This window comes from Sorex araneus, chromosome 6, assembly GCF_027595985.1.
Source record: "Sorex araneus isolate mSorAra2 chromosome 6, mSorAra2.pri, whole genome shotgun sequence".
Taxonomy (NCBI): domain Eukaryota; kingdom Metazoa; phylum Chordata; class Mammalia; order Eulipotyphla; family Soricidae; genus Sorex; species Sorex araneus.
In genome coordinates this window covers 55,930,867-55,949,961 of record NC_073307.1, presented here as the reverse complement: position 1 = coordinate 55,949,961, position 19,095 = coordinate 55,930,867, and positions in this window count along the sequence as shown.

The following is a 19,095-nucleotide window of genomic DNA, read 5'->3' as shown; positions in this document are numbered from 1 at the left end:
ACGGTCAGAGATGCTATAAGATTGTGTGGTGGGGTGCCTTTGCTGGGAATCTGGATGCTCTTCCTGTATCCAGAGACGCCCCACCCTATCTATCATACCTGGTTGTGGGGAAACCAGTTTGTTTTCCATGAGGATGAGGTGGGGAGATGCCATTTTTCTAAGTGACTTCATAACAGTCAAATGCGTTCCTTTTTGTCTTTGGGCCACATCTGGCAGTGCTCAGGGATCACTTCTGGCGGTGCTCAGGGCTCACTCCTGTCCACACTCCAGGGACAGAACACTGCCTGGAGTTGAACCCATGTCAGCTGTGTGCAACTTACCCCTCTAGTATCTCTGATCCTGAGCAAGGAGCATTTTCTATTTTTCTTTTCTTTCTTTCTTTTTTTTTTGTTTTTGGGTCACACCTGGTGGTGCTTAGGGCTTACTCCTGTCTCTTTACTCAATGGCCCCAACACAGAACATTTTTGTAATTTTTTTTTTTTTAATTTTGGGGCACACCTGGCCTTGCTCATGTCTTTCTCCAGGCTCTGTGCTCAGGAATTACTCCTGGTAGGGCTCGGGGGACCATATGGCTGGGGATCGAACCTGGGTCAGCTGTATGCAAGGTAAGCACTTTCTTTACTTGCTGTTCCCTCTCTCCAACCCTGAGAATATTTTTTAATGAAAGGACAGTTTTACCTGGATGCATGGAACCAACAGCTCTGAATGGTTTTCTCTATGCATAAGCATTATTTTTTTGTTTTCTGCTTTTTGCCCTGCCCTGCCCAATAAAACCACCAGCACCCCACATACACCTTTTTTTGGTTTTGTTTTTGCTTTATTTTTTTGTTTGGGGGCCACACCCAACTGTACTCAGGGTCACTTCTGGCTCTGCACTCGAGTAACTCCTGGCAGGGCTCGGGGGACCCTAAGTGGTGCCAGGGATAGAACCTGGGTCAGTTGCATGCCAGACCAACACGAGGCCCACTGTCTAGCTGACCTGGCCCCTCATCAGAAGTATTTTAATCTATAAAATCAAATTGCCTCCAAAAGTCACATGTGAATTGGCTCAGGAGGAGCAGAACACTTGCCTGGGGATCATGCCTAGAAGTTCTATTCTGAGTTCTGTTATCTGGATGACCCTGGGCAGTGCTCAGGGCCCCTTAGGTGGTTGGTGGGATGTAGGCAAGAGCCTTTACCCCTCTACTCTGGCAGTAAGGGACAGAAGACTGATGTTCTGTTTCACACAAGGGAAACCTCACCAATACCAACTTTGGTTTTAAAAAAAATTACTATAGAAACGTTTTCTTTGACTGTTTGGCTTTTGGGTCACACTCAGAGATGATCAGGGATTACTCCTGACAGTGTTCAGGGAACCATATGGGATGCTGGGGATTGAAACCGGGTTGACCACATGCAAGGCAAACACCCTACCCACTGTACTATCACTCCATAGAAATTTAAGGCTGGAAAAAGACCTCAAATGGCTGAAGAGATGGATTGATGGGCTGGGACACTTGCTTTACCTGCAGGAGGCCAGGAGGGACCCCCACTCTGCACAGATCCCCTAAGCACCGCTGGGAGCCACCCCCATGTTCAGAGCCTGGAGTGTCCCTTGAGCACCACCAGGTGTGGCCTCAGCTCCAGCCCCCAAAGGAACAGGATTCCTGCCCACTCCTCACTTAAGAGATGCTTCAAATTGGAAGGATTTTGCCAACTACACCGTCTCAGGGCTCACTGCGGGAGGGGACTGGAGGGAGCAGAGAGATCACCCCCTACTTCTCAGACCAAATCTTTTGCTTTTCCTTGTGGCAAGATCAGAAACTTGAGCCAGGATTCCACTCTTGCTCCCTCCCGTAGCTACTGAAGGAGCATTGCTAAGGTTCTCCCTAACCCTAAGTGATTTCACTTTGACTCTCGCTTCTTTCTTTGTTACAAGGAGAATGACACCCATGAAAGATACATTTCCCAGAACCAGAGTCTCCTCTGCCGCCCTCAGCAGAGTGTGGTGCTGGCTCTGGGGCTCCGCAGTGGTGACCCCCCGCTGTGCTGGTGTGGGGGTCTGCTCAGGGGGTTGCCAAGGGTGCGGTGTGCTGTCTTACACTCCAGGCCCACCTTGATATCCGCTTCTTGGGGCCCAGGAACAAATGTTTCTCCTTGATCTGAGCGGTGTCAAGGTGGTCCTGTCTTGGCTGGGCATTAAGTCAGAGACTCAAGGAAGGGGACCCGGGCGGGATGGAGCCCGGGGACCTTAGAGAAAGCATCTCTTCCTTCTGGGGACGGAACTGCTCCCGCTGTGTTTTCTGGACTCTTCCAGGGCGCTTCTCCGCCCTCTTGCTGCCCCAGGCCCCACACCCCTGAGCATACAATCCTCCTTCACCTCCTTTATTCCAGGGGCTGCTGGGGGGAGATTCTTGGAAGAAAAAATGTTTGTGCCACAGGAAACTGCACCATCCAGCCTGGAGATTTTGCTGTGGGCGGTCCCGAGGCGGCTGTGCCCAGCCCATCTGCGCCTCGCCAGGGTGTGAGGGGTGCTTGAGGGGGGTGGCCTGTTTCTCTCTGTGCTGTGTAGCCCCGTCCCTGTAGACTGTGTATCTCAGAAGCTTGCCCTTGGGGGTCCTGCTTGCGGCTGCGTCTTCAGGCTCGCTCTGCGCGGCTCGAGGATGTGTCTGAGAGGTCTGTGGAGGAGGAGGCCTCTTCCGAGGGGCAGACCCGCAGGAGCTCCCCGTGTGCAACCCCCCGTTCCTCTCCAGAGACACCAGGGCTGGGAGCAGAGCCCAGAAAGAAGGGGCCGTTCTTACACTGTCTTCCTTGAGGCCTGCCCTCTGAGTGGCCTTGGAAACAGCCCGAGACAGCCCCTTGGTTGGCAGCGGGCTGGAGCAGTGGACGGCAGTGAGGCAAGTGGACAGTCTGGTGGGTGGGGGGGCTGCTGCCTGTCCGGCCATCACGGGAAGGCTTCCTGCGCCCCCTGTTGCCCCTGCTCTGGACGATGGCCCTCACGGCCCCTTCACTCTCATCCGCCAGCGTCCTGGAGGTGCAGCTGGCCGCGGTCCTGGCCGTGAGCCTCTTGACCAGCTCCTTGTTGCCGAGCAGCCGGGCGTGGGCCAGCTCGGCCATCTGGAGTCTCAGGCAGCATTGCCGGTAGAAGGCCTTCTGCTCCAGGAGCCGGGCTCTGGCGCCGGCTCTCTTCCTGGACTCCAGGCAGCTGAGCTGCTTCTGCAGGAGAGTCTCTTTCTTCCAGTTGAAGGTCAGAATGGAGGAAGATCCCTCCGCCCCCCATCAGCGCCATGCCCGGGGCAGCTGGCAAGGGCCAGGAGCATCTCCAGGAGACAGTCAGCATGTCTTGGGCCCTCTGGCTGCCTGATGCCTGGGTTCTACCCTGGGTCCTGCCCGGTGATGCAGGATCACTGCCATGCCCATGGGCTTCTGTTCAGAACTCAGTGTTTGTTCTCCAGAACACTGTGCAGCATGGGTGTGAGTTCTGGGGGCTAGGTGCCTGAGGGTCCTGGAGGGACCCCAAGTCTCTTTTCCGTAGACCCAGATTGCATCAAAGAACACCCACTTTGGGGCCACGGGGCTCTGAGGCTGCCCCAGTCTCCATGCCCGGCCGTCCGGGAGCAGGGCTGGGCAGTGGCAGCCACTATCCCTCCCACTCCATGCTGAGACTCCTTTGTACACGTGGGGGCCTGAGGGCCATTCCTGGCACAGAGGTGTGGGGGGCCACCAAGGCTGACCCTAGCAGTACCTGGGCCTGGGCGTGTCAGGGCTGTAACTGTCCTGGCTCCTTCCTGGAGATGCCCGACCCTCACTCTATTCTGCGAGGCCCCTAAAGGCATGAGGGGAATGCAGACTGGGTAGTGCTTGGGCTTAGTCACAGAACTGCTCAGGGGACCCTGTGCAAACTGGGGCCTGCCTATGGCCTCCCACTACACTATCCGGCCCCTCTCCTTTTTTTTTATGGCCTTTTCACAACCATGATCTGTGTTCCGGCTCCACTGACCGCTGCCTTTGCAGCCTGCAGACCCCCGGGGCCAGCTCCTCTTCTGTGTCTCCCTCCTCCCTCTTCCCTGGAGCTCCTCTTTCTCTTTTTAGTTTTTATTTGGGGAGTCGGGGGAAGAGGTTGGGTCCTGCCCAGCAGTGCTCAGGCCTTACCCCTGGCTCTGTGCCCTCAGGATCATTCTTGGGGACGCGAATGAAGCAAACGCCATCACCTGGACTCTGCCTCATCTCAGTGCTTGTCCCTGGGGAGCACTGGGCCTCCCAGAAGCCTCAGAGTCCCCTTTTGTTCTCCTGCCCACAGAGCCATGGCTTTGGTTTGGGTTTTGGGGTCACACCTGGCGGCGCTCAGGGCTAACTCCTCTGCACTCGGGAATCACTCCTGACAATGCTTGGGGCACCCTTTGGGATTCCAGGGACTGAACCTGGGTCACACAAGGCAAACACCCTCCCCACTGTGCTGTCCTCTGGTCCCATAAAACACAGCGCTGTGGTGACTCCCACGGACCTGATTCTTTGCTCCCACACGGTACTTTCATCAGCCAACTGAGGGGATGGGAGAGAGGAAACTGGACCCACCTAAACAACTTACCAAGAGATTCAAATCAGTTTTCAGGAATTCACCTGCCTCAGCCCCCCCACCCCCCCACTCTAGGGCTGTACTTTGGAGGGCAGACGGACCCCCTGAACTAGCCAGGCTCTGGCATGATAAGTGGGTCCATCTATCGGGGCACGACCCCCTGCCTTGCCCTTGGCTGGGGTGAGACCCTGGCAGGAGCCCCAGCCCGGGGTAAGAGGATGCATGCCCACAGCCGTCTGCACACAGGCACAGCACCCCTGCTGCTGCTCCTTCCGGAAGGTTGCACAACCCCCAAATGCACAAAGCTGTGGGTGGCAGAGCATGGGCACAGAATCCGTATCTTTCCTGGCCCTGCGGCTCAGGTTCATCAGACCACAGCAGCTGTGCTCAGCTAATGGAAGTGAGGGGCCCTGCGTGGCCTCAGGAAGTTCCCTCCCTAGCCGAGCAGACTCTTCAGAGTCCCTCTTACACGGAGGCAGCTTGTGGGACAATCTTCACCCCCTCACCCTCTATCCTTTGACCTTGCTGATTTATTGTTTGGGGGTGTTTTTTTTGTGGGGGGAAGAGGATTAGGCCACACCTGGGGGTGCCTCAGGCCTCACTCCTGGCTCTGTACTCAGGGCTTACTCCTGGCTCTGTGCTCAGGGCTCAGTCCTGGCTGCTCTGTGCTCAGGGGACATCATCAGTGTCAGGGATCAGACTTGGGTGGGTTGCGTGTAAGGCCAGCGCCTTACCCCGTTCTATCTCTGGCCCCGTAAACCAAGCAGGAACAAGCCACCTTGGTGGTCTGGGTGCGGCGTTGTCAGTCAGGAAAGGAGTGCATTCACTCAGCAGTGCCTGGTGACTACCTTGTCCTTCTCCTTGGGTGCTCTTGTCTAGTCTGAGCCCTTACCCAGAAGAAGTGTTCTTTGCACAGCCCGCAGAGCCCTGCGCTGCACCCAGAAACGGCCCAGGGAGAGAAAGACACAGCTGTGTGAGACTAGCTGGCCATGGTAGCTGCTTGCAGGTGAGAGCCACCTGCCCTTGGAATCCAGCTTCTAAATACCCCCAATACTCTGCAATCAATGTAGTGTTGTCAAAGGCCTTAGACTTTAACACTCTTGTGTTAAAGTGACTTTAACACTCATTTTTTTCTGGGAGTGGCCTGGGCCACACCTGGCTGTGTCAGTGGCCACTCCTAGCAGGGCTTTAGGGACCCTAGGTGGTGTGTCAGGGATCAAATCCAGGTCATTTTTGTATAAGACAAGCCTCCCTCTGCATTACCTCACCCCATTAACGCAGCATGGCCTTGGAAATGATGATGGGTGCAGAATGTGCATCCAGGGTTGCTGATGTTGGAGAAAGAGGAAAGGATCAGGAAGGCCTGAGTGGGGGTGACCAGCAGTAACATGAGAAACTCGCCTGATTTCTAAGTGTGCAACCAGGTGTCTGAGTGTGGCTTACACGGGATTTACATGACCAGGTCACCGCTGCCCTGAAATTCATTTGGTGACCATATCTTCATCCCACATCAGATGCCTGCTTGAGTGACCTCTGTGTGCCCAGGCCCTCATGCTCAGAGTCCTGGGACACTGCCGGCCTCTGTGACACTGCTCTGACTACCTGCTCCCTCATTTCCTGTACATGAGCTTGGAGATGGTCTCACACCATTTCACTCCTCTAGGACCCTTTTGCGTCATTTCTCAGAGACTTGCCATCTTTCTGCCTCTGCCCCTGTCTTCTTCCTGGCCTGAGGACCATGGTGAGCTTCCTCATTGCCTCTTATTTTCCCAGAGCCTCTGGGGAATGGGAATAAGATAATTCCCCAACAAGGTGGCATTCCCAGGCCTGCAGCCTGACTCCAAGCTGCTACCACAGCAAAGGTCAACCAGAAGTCTCTACAGAGAGACTGAGAAAGTCTTCCCCTGGAGTGGCCAAGAGGATGGGCTCATGTCCACAAGGGACACGAACACCAGCCAAGAAGGGAGGGCGTTATTCTCCCTGCCGGAAATGGGTACCATATCCCAAAATCACAAGGGAGGGAGAACTTCTGTAGCCTTTCATGAAAGGCTGTGAGTTCTGTTTCCCTTGAGGGTCAAGAGCGTCCTCCTCTCAGCTGATACTGATGGTCATTGGGCAAAAAACTAAAAGCAACCTAAACAGAGAGACATCTGGCCACTTGTGTCCACATAGAATCCCTGTAACATTTACTCTGAGCCCATTCCCAGTATCTCTTAGGTGATGAGAGGTGATGAAGAAAGGGTCCAAGAGGTAAGGCACTTGCCTTGCACACAGCCGACACCAGTTTGAGCCCCAGCACTACAGAGGGTCCCCTGAGCCACACAGCCAGTGTGGTCCCCAAACAAAGAGGCGATCTTCGTTCATCATATGATAAAGATCCACAAGGAATCCATAAAGAATTAGGGCTCTGAGCCACTGTCTGCACTCAGCTCCAGGCCATTTTTCCAGTTTCAAATCTAACCTACTCACCTTCCTGTATATAAAGACAAGGATACTAGACTCTGATCATTTCCCCAATAGTTCATTTTCTTAGTCTTTATAAGGATTCTTTTACATAACTCGTGTGTGTGTATGTCCATCTTTAAGTTAGGAACATTTTGGCCATTTTGGTAATCTATCCATTTTCACTCTCACATGTATGTAGAATCTGTCCGTTTTCACACTGAACCACACTCTCTCGTGTGTGTGGGATAAATGGTACTCATCAGATTATTAATCATAATCAGGACCTGAATTCAGTGATCAAACCCATGAAGCTCAAGGTGGGAAAATAACACAATTTGCCCATTTATAATTTACAGTGTTGTTTTAGCACTTTCACAGAGTTTTCATTCCCAAATTTTACACCATTTTCATCACCTACAAAAGGAATCCTAAATCCATTATCACTTATTCTCATTAGCCCTTGACCCTCTAGGCAACCACTGATCTACCTTGTGGTCTGGGATTAGCTTACCCTAAACATTTTACATCATAACATATGGCCCTGTGTGTCTTTTAGAATTAAGTATCTAAGACTCATATAGTACGAATAGTCAGCACTTCATATATTTTATTGTTGGAGAAATATTCAATTGAATAGGTACACACAACTTGTTCCTTTGTAAGTCGACGGGTATTTGGGTATCCCCACTCTCTTTGCTATTATGGATAATGTGGTGAACATTGAAAATGAACACTGGTGTTTAAGTTTGGGGTTAGATTTATGTTTTCACTTCTCCTGGGTGTGTGCCTAGACATAGAATTTCTATGCCATACCATAGTCTTCCGAAGAGTTACCAAACTGTTTCCCATAGTGCTGTGCCATTAACATTCCCGCTAGTATGTCTGAGAGTTTCTCCACATCTTCACCAAATTTAAGAACTGTATAGTGAGGTTGGTGCAGTGTCAGCCTTGCATTTTCCTAATGCCTAATGATGTCAGGCATCTTCTAATTTGCTTGTTTGGATTGGCAGACAAGGACATTGAAAATCGTTAAAATCACCTTTGTAAAACTTGGGGCTGAAGCAATCATACAGCAGGACAGGATGCTTGCCTTGTATGTAGCCAATCCAGGTTCAATCCCAGTACCCGATAAAGTCCCCCAAGCCCATTAAGAGTGATCCCTGAGCACAGAGCTAGGAGTAAACCCTGAGCACCACTGGTGTGGCCCAAAAACAAACCAAAAATAGTAAAAACAAATAACAACACTCATTTCTGAATGCAGAGCCAGGAATCAGCCCCTGAGCGCCACCGGGCGTGGTCCAAAATCAAATCAAAGAAATTATAGGTAATACTAGGTTATAAGAAACAGAAGGCCATACGAGACTCGCTTTGATTCTATAGACACAGGTGAGAGTGGAAAGGATGCAAAACATTCCGTGTAAAGGCAACCAATGGGAAGACTGACTGCACTGACTCCATTCAGATAAAACAAATTTAGAGTTAAGCTCCCTTAGGCACTGAAACTGGAATGTTGTGGCTGGCACTTGCCTCGCACACGGCAGACCCAGGCTCAATCCCTGGCACCCCATTTGGTCCCTGTGCCCAACAGGAATGATTCTCGAATGCAGAGCCAGCAAGTGGTCCAAAACATTCCTGAGCACCACCAAGTGGCCAAAAACAAACAAAAAAACCAAAAAGGAAAAGTAGTTCAACAATACTTTTAATATTTGGATCTAGTGACCCGCTTCCTCCAACAGAGACACTGAAACTGGGGCCTGGGGCGATTCTGCCACTAAGTACACCACAGCTCACACAGCATTATGTCACGCAGCAGCAGAAAGACAGAAACTTTTGTTCTTGCACACTTTATATGCAGGGAAGACCATCTGTTAAGTCATCAACTTAACAGAGGCCCAGTGCCATTTTAAAACACCCCAAATCAGACAAGTATCAGATGCTTCTGACGAAGTAGAAGAATACAAAAATTGGTAGCCGGACATAGATCAAATCTGTCCAAATGAACCAGTTTCAGAAAAATAATTACCAGGAAATAACCCAAGAATAGAAATTGCTTTGAGATGAATATTAACAAAAGTTCAGCCTGTGAGAACTTATGAACTGAAATGCAGAGATTTTATGCTTTAAAAGTATAAAATGTACCCCAAATAAATAACCTAACTTTATTATCTTGCTACTAGAGAAATAAGAACAAGGTAAACTCAATAGAAAAAGAAATTTAGGATTGGGTGGTCATAGTATAGAAAAATTATATATTATTTTTAATGATCAAGGAAATGACCAGCCTTTAGACTGACCATGACAAAAAGAGGAAATACTCAAATAGAAACATTACACATGACCTGACAAAAGTAAAATATAATGTATATATAAAGCAAAGAATCATAATGTGTGTCAGTGAATTCACTACTGTTAAGTGGGATATATCAAGAAACTATCAAGAAACTCAAACTATCAATATTGATTCCAAAGGTATCAAGAAACACAAGAACTATCATATGGACTCAGAAATAAGTAGAAAACCTGAAAAGACCTATGACAAGTAAATATATTGAATCAAAACCAAAACAACTCCCAAACAAGAGAAAGAGCGGGACCGGATAGCTCATCTGAACAACTGCAAAACTACAACTGATTCTTCTCAGACTTTTCTGCTCCCTAACTCCTTTTCTGAGGTCAACATTACCCTGGTATATAAGCATATAAAGGATACTTAGAAATTAATATCAACTTACAAACACATATATTAAAGTCTTAAATTCAGGGGCTGAAAGGGCAGGGCTTAAGGCACTTGCCTTGCATGCTGTGAGCCCTAGTTCCATCCTCTGACACCTTGGGCACTGCCAGAAGTCACTTGGTGAGCACAGAGTCAGGAATAGCCCCTAAGCATCACTGGGTGTGGCCCCTCCCCAGACCCTCTCAATTCTAAGCAAAATAGTAGCAAACCAAATGCATCAGCCTGTGAGGATTACACAGCACAATTAGTTGAGCTTTACCCCAGGAAGTAGTTTTTGTTTGTTTGCTTTTTGTTTTCTTAGTTTTTCATTTGATTTTGCAATATATCCAGTTTGGAAATCACTAAGTAAATTTTAAGGAACCCACAAAAATATTAGTACTAGCTGAGTTTAAGGAAGTAGGCACATGATTAAAGCAACAGTAATCAGGTGTATGTCTATGAGCAGATGTGAACAGTCACTATTCATTAAATGTCTGTCAAAAGTGAGACCCAAAGGACTGGAGTTTATGTTTCACATGCTGGAACTCTAGGTTTGGTCCTTGGGACAGCCTGGTCTCCCAAGCACCACAGAGAGTAAGCCCCAGGAGTGGCCCCTGAGGACGTGGCTGGGAGTAAACCAGACATGGCCCCACTCTCCAAGTGACACCCGTTAGAAGCCTATAATAAAGCAGTAGAAGTTATGTTGAGTGATGGGAGAAATCAAGCCATCCTCGTCCACTGTCACAAGAATAGAAGTCAGTCCTGGGGCCAGAGTGTTAGGACAGTGGGAGGGCATTTGCCTTGCATATGGCCAACCCAGTTTTGACTCCCAGCACCCAAGTGGTCCCCCATGCCTGCCAGGAGTGCTCCTGAGTACAGCTGGGTGTCACCCAAAAACCAAACAAAACAACCACAGTGGAAAAGTCTGGTGGTTTCTAAATAAACTTAATATAAGTATGCATTATCCAAACATTCTAATAGGTACCCCCAAATAACTGAAGCACTTTTTATAAGCTTTTAGTGAATTTAGATACCTGTAGCAGCCACGGTCCAGAATAGCAAGATCACATTTACATAACTTTTATTACAACAGAGTGCCATGATTGTTCTATTTTATTGTTGTTAATCTTGTATTTTGCCTCTTCTCCATGACTTCAGGCCTCCTCTGCATGTCAGAATCATATCCCTTTGCACAGAAGAGGTATTGGTACTATTTGAATAAAAACATACCACGGTGCTGGAGAAATAGTATAGTGGACAGCGCTGGGTTTGATCCCTGGCACCCTATATGGTCCCTCTGGCTTGCCAGGAGTGATCCCTGAGTACAGAGTCAGAAGTAAGCCCTGAGCAACGCCAAAACAAACAAAAAAACCCAAAAAACACTTTTACACTAATATCCAAAATAGCACTATTTACTGGAGTGAAAATGAAGGAAGAAAGCCAAACATTTATCAACTATTTTTGGAAATGTGCATATATTATATATAGATATTGATATAGATATATCCCCATACAGTGTATTAGTGAAGCATAAAAATAATAAGGTTTATGCTTCAACACAGACAAACCTTGAAAAAATCACACTAACTCAATTGAAAGGTTCCATTTGCAAACAAAATTTTGTTTGTATGAAATACCCTATATTAGTAAATCTATAGGCAGAAAAGCAGATTATAAGTTGTCAGGGGCCATTAGAAAGAGTAATAAGTGCTAGCTACCTAATGGATACTGGCTACTTTTGGAGTAATAAAAATACTTGGAAACTAGGTGGAGATTATATTTGCACTATGTGTGGCTGTATAAAGTACCACTGAGTTGTACCCTCTAAACTCTCTGTGTAATGAATGTGGCTTTTACTGTAGTGATAAAAGTGTTTGAATTACACTCAATATTTTCTTGGGTCACTATAGAATTAGAAATATGGCATAGGATGGAAACTCTATCAAACACACACAAAAAGTAAAATTAGGATGCATCTTACACCAAATGAAACTGAACAAAGACAAAACACAAACTGACGTTACAAAGGAAAAGGAAGCTGACATTTCAGAGTCTACTGACAATACAGTGCAAATTCTGTCTGTAAATTTGGCAACTTGGATGAGTGACCCAGTCTGTGTCATGGCTCTTATCCCGACAGCCCTGGTCAGACTCGAGCAGCCTTCTCTTTCTCTGCCCAAGGCTAAGAAAGCGGGTGTTTTACTTTTCTCCTGGCACACAGCTATACCCAAGGAAATACTTGTATTTAGGGGTTGTGAAGCTGCCCAGAACACAGCACGGCTGCTGGTTCTATGATTCAGACCCAATCCACCTGGCAGCCACAGAGCCACTACCATGGGCAGTGGCCCTTCCACGGTTTGTTGGCCACCAAGGCACTGCTGTCCAGTCTTGGTGGTGGAGCAGACAATGGAGTCAGGAACCAGAAGCTTGTTTCAGACTCCGTGATAGGTGATGTCTGATGGAGATTATTTGCACCTTTCAGAGTCCTTTGTGTCCTGATCATGCCCAGCAGGTCTGAGTTGTTTTGCCTGTAAATCCTGCTCCATTTGTGATGCCTGGGGGACTGTATGTGGGGAACAAAACAGGGCCGACCTCTGCACTCTCTTCAGCCCCAGTAATTACCATGATACCTGTAGAGCAGGGCAGCGGCAGGGCTGTCGGAAATCCCTTTCACACTGTGTAGGACAGCCACAGCGCCTATGATTGTGCAGACACTTTTTTTTTTTTGAGGGACAATTAGAGCCTCTCATGTCCATGGATAGGTTATTACAGGAGACCAGAGAGAATTAAGACCAGTGCAGTAATCCTTGTGGAAGGTGGTGAAAGGCATTCTCATGGGCAGGAAAATGCACCATGAACTGAAGTTGTTTCTAGCCCTTGTTAGGTGTCATCAGTCCAAACTGGCATCAAATTAACAGCTGAGTTACCTCCTTGAGGTTGGCCAAACACTTGAGTCCCACTCTCTGGCCTAGGGCTGCAAAAACACACTTCAGCTTTGAAGATCCACACTGTGCTCTTTCCTCTCCCCCCTCATCCTTACATGATCTGCTCTCAGGTGTCCTCAATCTAAACTCTGTGGAGAGACAGTGAAGGAGGGAACATGTTGAGCTGCCCCATCCATATTCAGTCTTCAGATGACATGAAGTCATCAGGGAGATTTGCATACATAAGAGTGTCACATTCACTGAACTGTCGACTGATGTGCTGAAAAGGGGGATACTAATAGGATCCCTTCCTGGCACGTGAAGCATCAGGAAGTACAATGGCACTTGAACATACTTGAACCCCAGAAATAGTATGAGTTGCAGAGATACTGGCAGTTGCAAGCAATGCTCTGGTGGAAGTTGGGCAGAAACAGCAGGCTGTGAAGGATGGAGATGCAGGAACTTTCAGCCCAAACAAAGGAGTCGGCAAGAGAGAAGGTGTAGTTGGTTGGTTAGGGGAGTGGTAATTTATCTGCACCCAGGATTTTGTTTTGGAGGAGCTTTATAGTTTTTGCTTTGGGGCCATGTATGCATGGCAGTGCTCAGGGGTTACTCCTGTCTCTGCACTCAGGGATCACTCCTGGTAGGGGTCTGGGAACCATTTGGGATGCCAAGGATTAAACCTAGGCTGGCTGTGTGCAAGGCATCACCTTACTCATTGTACTATTGCTCTGACCCTGAAGAAGAATTTTTAATTGTTTTAATTTCCTCAATAGTAAGTGATCTGTTTCAGTTTTATATTTTCTCCTGATTCATCTGGGGAGGTTGTACAATGCAAAACTTCATTTCTTCCCAGTTGTCCAATTTAGTGAACAATTGTTTGTAGTAATTCTTGTGATCTTTTGTATTTCTGTGGTATTAGGTATAACTTCTCCACTTTCATTTCTGTCCCTTAATATTTTTAGGATTTTCTCTTTTTCATTTATGAGTCTAGTGAAGGGTTTGCAGATCTTGTTTATTCTTACAGGAACTCATTTCATCAATCTTTTGGACCACATGGGGTGCAGAGGGGTTGAACCTGGGTGGGTTGTGTGTAAGGGAAACACCTTTCCACTGAACTCTCCCTCCAGCTCCTATTTTTTTTTTGTTTTTGGGCCACACCTGGTGATGCTTGAGAATTACTCCTGGCAGTGCTTAGGGGATTTGATGGAATGCTAAAGATATAGCCGGGTCAACCTACAACGGAGAGCATTATGGGCAAATGCCCTGCCCTCTCTGTAACTATCTTTCTGGCACCAAATTTTTTAATTTTAATTTGGGAGGGGGGCAACACCTGGTGGTTCTCGCTTACTTGGGGCTCCAAGCTCAGGAGTCACTCCCGGTGGTGCTTGGGAGACTGTATGTGGTACCAGGGACTGAACCAGGGTCAGTTGCATGCCAGGGTAAAGCTCGATGGAGTTTGTTTTGGGTCACACACGGTGATGCTCAGGGCTTAGTCCTGGCTCTACACTCAGGAATTACACTTGGTGGTGCTCAGGGAATCCTATGGGATGCCAGGGTGCAAAGCAAGTGCCCTCCCTGCTGTACTACCTCTCTGGCCCCTAAAGTTTGCTTCTTGACCTGTCCAGCCACTCTGTTTTATTGGTTGTGCCCAGGCCACTGCTGTCTGGAGAAACTGCTGAGATCAAGGAATTTATCGCCATTTTCTACATGACCTGAGGGAATTTCTTGCAGTATGTTTTTGCCTCACTGCGTTCCCTTTCTTTTCCACACCTGTATGACATGGTTGCAGTGATTTCTTTCATTTGCTGCTGCCTGTCTCCGCTAAGTATTTTTGTCTTGCAGTTACTACAAAGTTGGCACCTAAAGTTCTAGATGCAAATGGCATTCTGTAGTTAAAGAAATCACATCTCTCAAGTTCACCTCAGGTGACCCTTTGTTCATGCTTCTTCTGACACTGATGGACTGATTTTCTTTTTCATTAAAAAAAATGCATTTAGTCCCTCTGAGTGGAGTTTCTTTGACTTCTGTTGGAAGCCATTTAGTGTTTCTCACAGTTCTTGGTTAGTGACCAAGAGTTCATTGAACTGTTTGCAGAAAAACACTTTTGTTACTCCTTAGAATTTCACCAATAACCTAGTTGGATAGTGTAGGATGGGGTAGGGTGGGGTGAGGGATGTCTTTTACTCCTTCTTCTCTTCCTCCTAGTTCTGAGAATTGAACCCAGGGACTCACACATGCAAAAAGACTCAGTCAGTCAGGTCTTTTTCACTCCACACTGGCTCAACACCACATCCCTTCTGGTCTATAGTTTGTTGGTTGCTGTCAGGAGCATTCCTTGCACTTAAGTTTTTCATTTTCCCTTGCTGCTTTGAGGTGTCAGTCTTCATCTTTCCTTTTGGCTATTTTACTAGTAAGTGATCTTATTAATCTGGGTTTATTTTGTTTGGGACTCTATGAGCACCCTGGATTGATGTGTTTGGGGAAAATTTTCAGCTTTGTTTTGTTTTGGGTTTTAGTTTGTTTTGGGGCCATACTTGGCAATGCTCACAGGTTACTCCTGCCTCTGCACTCAGGGATCACTCCTGGAAGTGATAGGGGACATTATTAGATGCCAGGGATCAACCCTGGTCTGCAGCATGCAAGACAAATGACCTACTCGCTGTACTATAACTTCGGTCCTCAGCTTTATTTTGTCAACCACTAGCTCTTCCTCTTCCTTTCTCTATTTGAGGATAGGGGTTCAGTTAAACCCAGAGTGCTTGGGATAGTTCCTGCACTTCTGGGAAGCATCATGCCCTGGCCCATTCGCTCACTCTCCAGTCCCTTTCTTCTACAGGGATTCCAGGATGTGAATATTGCTTTTCTTTGTGCTAACAAATATATTTCGTTTTATTCATTGTATTTTTTAAAATTGGGGGGCATTTGGGACTACTCCTGGCTCTGTGCACAGGGGCCATTCTTAAAAATGCTCAGGGGATCTTATGTAACTCCAGGGATCAAACCAGAGCCTGTTGTGTGCAGGGTGAGTGTTTTTGAGTTTTTTCATTTCCTCACTTGAGTATTATTTATATTATTGCTCAATCTTCATCAGGGAGTTTAGAAAACTGCCATATCTCAGGCTTCTGTCTTCATCCGTGAGGTCATCGCTAGGTAAAGGGATCAGTCGGCAAACCCTTCCGTGCCTTCATGTAAGCCTGGTTCTACCTGTGGGCGAGCGGTGAATGTCTGAGTCCAGCCAGTCTGGAAGTGATCTGAAGTTCATGATCACATATTCCAGAGAAGGATCTCTGTGTGGTGGGTCTGGCTGAGTGCTGGGAACCTGCAATCACAGTGTGCTGTAGCAACTAAAGTCCAGTGATCTGGCAGATGGGGCCTCGGACCTGGGGCTCACAAATGCCTGTGCCTTTGGGCAGCCAGTCAAGGTCACGGTCATGAGTCCAGAAGCCACGGTGTTATTGGGCTGGCCTTCCTCACTCCTAGGGTACTTGCATGTGCCAGCATCTCTGACCAGTCAAAGTCCAGCAGACATGGGTGGTATCCTGAGGGGAGTGTTGCCAGTGTTTGCAAGGCTGGTGGCACCAAGTGTGGAACGTTGGTGCCACCAAATGTTCCCTTGTCTACAGTGTCTGTGTACCAATTCAGATAGATCTGTGTAGTAACCAGGGCTGTGCCAGCACATTTGCCCAGTGATAGGTCTGTACCAAGGCCTGTTGGGCACCTCGGGTACAAGGTTTTGGTTATGTACATGCCTTTTACACCAACTTCTTATGTAGCATTTCCTAGGAATTCTGGCTTGTGGAGCTTCCCTAAGCTTGTTCAGCATTTGGGGGCTGAGTTGCAAGCTGACCAGTGCCTCAAGGAACCAAAGTGCCAGGATTGTAAAAGGCTGAGCAATGACTTGATTTCACCTGTGCCCAGTGGTCTCCGGGCAACCTGGGGACCAGCAGGACTATGCCTGCTGGGCAACCTGTGTGTATAAGGAGGTGGATGCAAGAGGTAGCTGGAAGCTGCATCACACACTGTGCCCTCTGGGGCTGAAAGGAAGTGCAGAGCCTGACACCCCGTTGTCCAGCGCCAATGCTTTGGGAGGTGCAGCCCACTTACTGGCAGTCAGCCAAGCAAGTGTCACTCAGCTGCCCCTTCAATTCAGCTAAAGGCCTGGGAAGGGCAGAGTTGGCCCCAGGAATGGTATCCTGCAGCTAGATGTGAGGCAGCCATGGAGGAGTTTCCTCCTGTTGCTTCTGACCCATATGCAACTTGGTCTTTTGCTGGAAGTGCTGAGGTGTAATAAAAATAGGATTGTATAGTTGGGTGCCAGGAGCTTGGCATAACCCCCTTGTTTCAGGACAGTGCTCAGTATCTTCTTCTGATCAGTAGTTTCTTCTGATTAAGTCCCCCCCATCATCTCCCACATACACACCCATTGCCTCAGTGAGTTTCTTTAAGCCTCTGTCTTCTTTGCTGCAGCTGAGAAACCTCTTCTTCACCTGACTTTGCTCCCCTGCTGGGGGCTCTCTCATCTCCTTTTTGACAGGGTCTCAGGCAAATCTGTGACCCGTCCGAGTTGTGGGTGGAAATGTTGCCATGGGATGATGCTGACAGGAAAGGCCTTGTTGGGCACTTTCCTTCTATTCCAGAGGACCAGGCTGGTTCCACAGGTTGGTAGCTAGAAAGGAGTTTGGACTCACACTTTAAGCCTCAGCAATATTTGATTTGAATAAGACTCTTGGACTTCAGAGTTGATTTCTGAAGTGGGTTAGGTCTTCTCAGATGGAGTAAACATAATATGCATGCTTGCAGGTTCAGAATATGGAATGTTCTAGATGGATCTGTATACCTGTCCTCTTGCCCCCAAATTGGAATGTTGTTTATTTTTTTTGGTTAAGATACTAAGTCCACTGAACAAGGTCATTTTGGTGGGCTCTGACCTAATCTGACTGCTGTCTTTATGAAATGGGGAAATTTGGGCATTGCAGACGGGTGTATGCTTAAGTCGTTGACACAAGAATGTACCACTGGTGGCTCCAATTTGATTGTACGCGCACTGCAGTGCCAGTATCAAATTGTTAAAGAACATAACATATGAAGACATAAAAAGGAGACTGTGGGACCAGAGAGATAGTACAGGGGATAAGGCACTGAACTAGGTTCACTCCCCTGTACTGCCCCAGACACTCTCGGGAGCACTGAACATGAACACAGGTGTAGTGTGGATCCCAAAACCAAAACAAGCCAAGAAAAAGATGGTCACCTACTACCAGCCATAGAGAGGGCTGTGGGAGCCCTGATGCTGGACTGCTAGTCTAAGAATTCTTAGAGACAATAAATTCCCAGTTTGTCACCAGTCAACTGTATCTTATCCCACAGTGCTAGCGAGCAAGTGGCCCTGAAAGCAGCACCGCCAACTCTAGCACAGGTTATGAGGAGGGTCAGGAAAGCCAGCGTAGCTCTTGTTTTTAATACACGATTGCTGGCAAACACCACGACGGCTCACGTTTGAATGTGACTTAACGAATACAAATTGCGCACTCATCATCAGTGCACTCAGGAATGGTAATCTTAAGTTGTGACTTGTCTTGTGACCACCTGAAAGCGCCTGGGCTAACTTTTGGTTCACCCGGCTCACCTTGGGGTGGGCTGGGTAGTGCCTGAAACAATGAAAGACACAAATTGATCTTGGAAGCAAGAGGGTAGGCAAAGCACAACCATTGGGGGAGAACAGCAGCTGTAGCTTGAAGGTGCTGGAGAGGAGGAGATTGGGGAAAGGAGCTATGTGGGGAATACGAGTTTTATTTATTTTTTTATATATAGTTTATTCAACAATTATGGTTTACAGTCGTATTCAAATAATTCCTTTTTATTTGAAGTGCTGTGATTCAATGACGGAGAAGTCGTGACACATTGAAGTGGGTTTGCAAAAGTTCCCGTGTACACTAGGACTTCTAAAGGTCATAGGCAGTTCCACAGGGGAACTCAGACCCAGAGAAGCCCTGAGGTGTTGAATGTCCACTTGATGCTAGACAGTTGAGACTAAATGCTGGTGGGCGACTCAAATGATAGACAAGTGTGCAATGACAGGAAAGATTTTTTTCAAAACCATCCCCTCTCCATTTCCTTTTTTCATTGATTTTGTGGTGGGGGTTGTTCCAGAAACTTGTTGAAAATTTGAAAGCACTATAAACATAACAACATTGAATTTAGCGTCACACATAACAAAGAATATGAGCTTACAAAGGCAGTTTTTAAAGTCACTAGACAAACAACACAAAGCAAGCAGCAACAACAAACACTAAAGTGTGTGTGTGTGTGTGTGTGTGTGTGTGTGTGTGTGTGTGTGTGTAGTGGCAGGGACCAACTGAATTCAGAATGGCCATATTTTGATACTTAAAATGTCCACTTTGAAAAATCCCTTACTTAAGCTACCCCAGGGAAACTTAGAAAACCTTTCTGTAAGA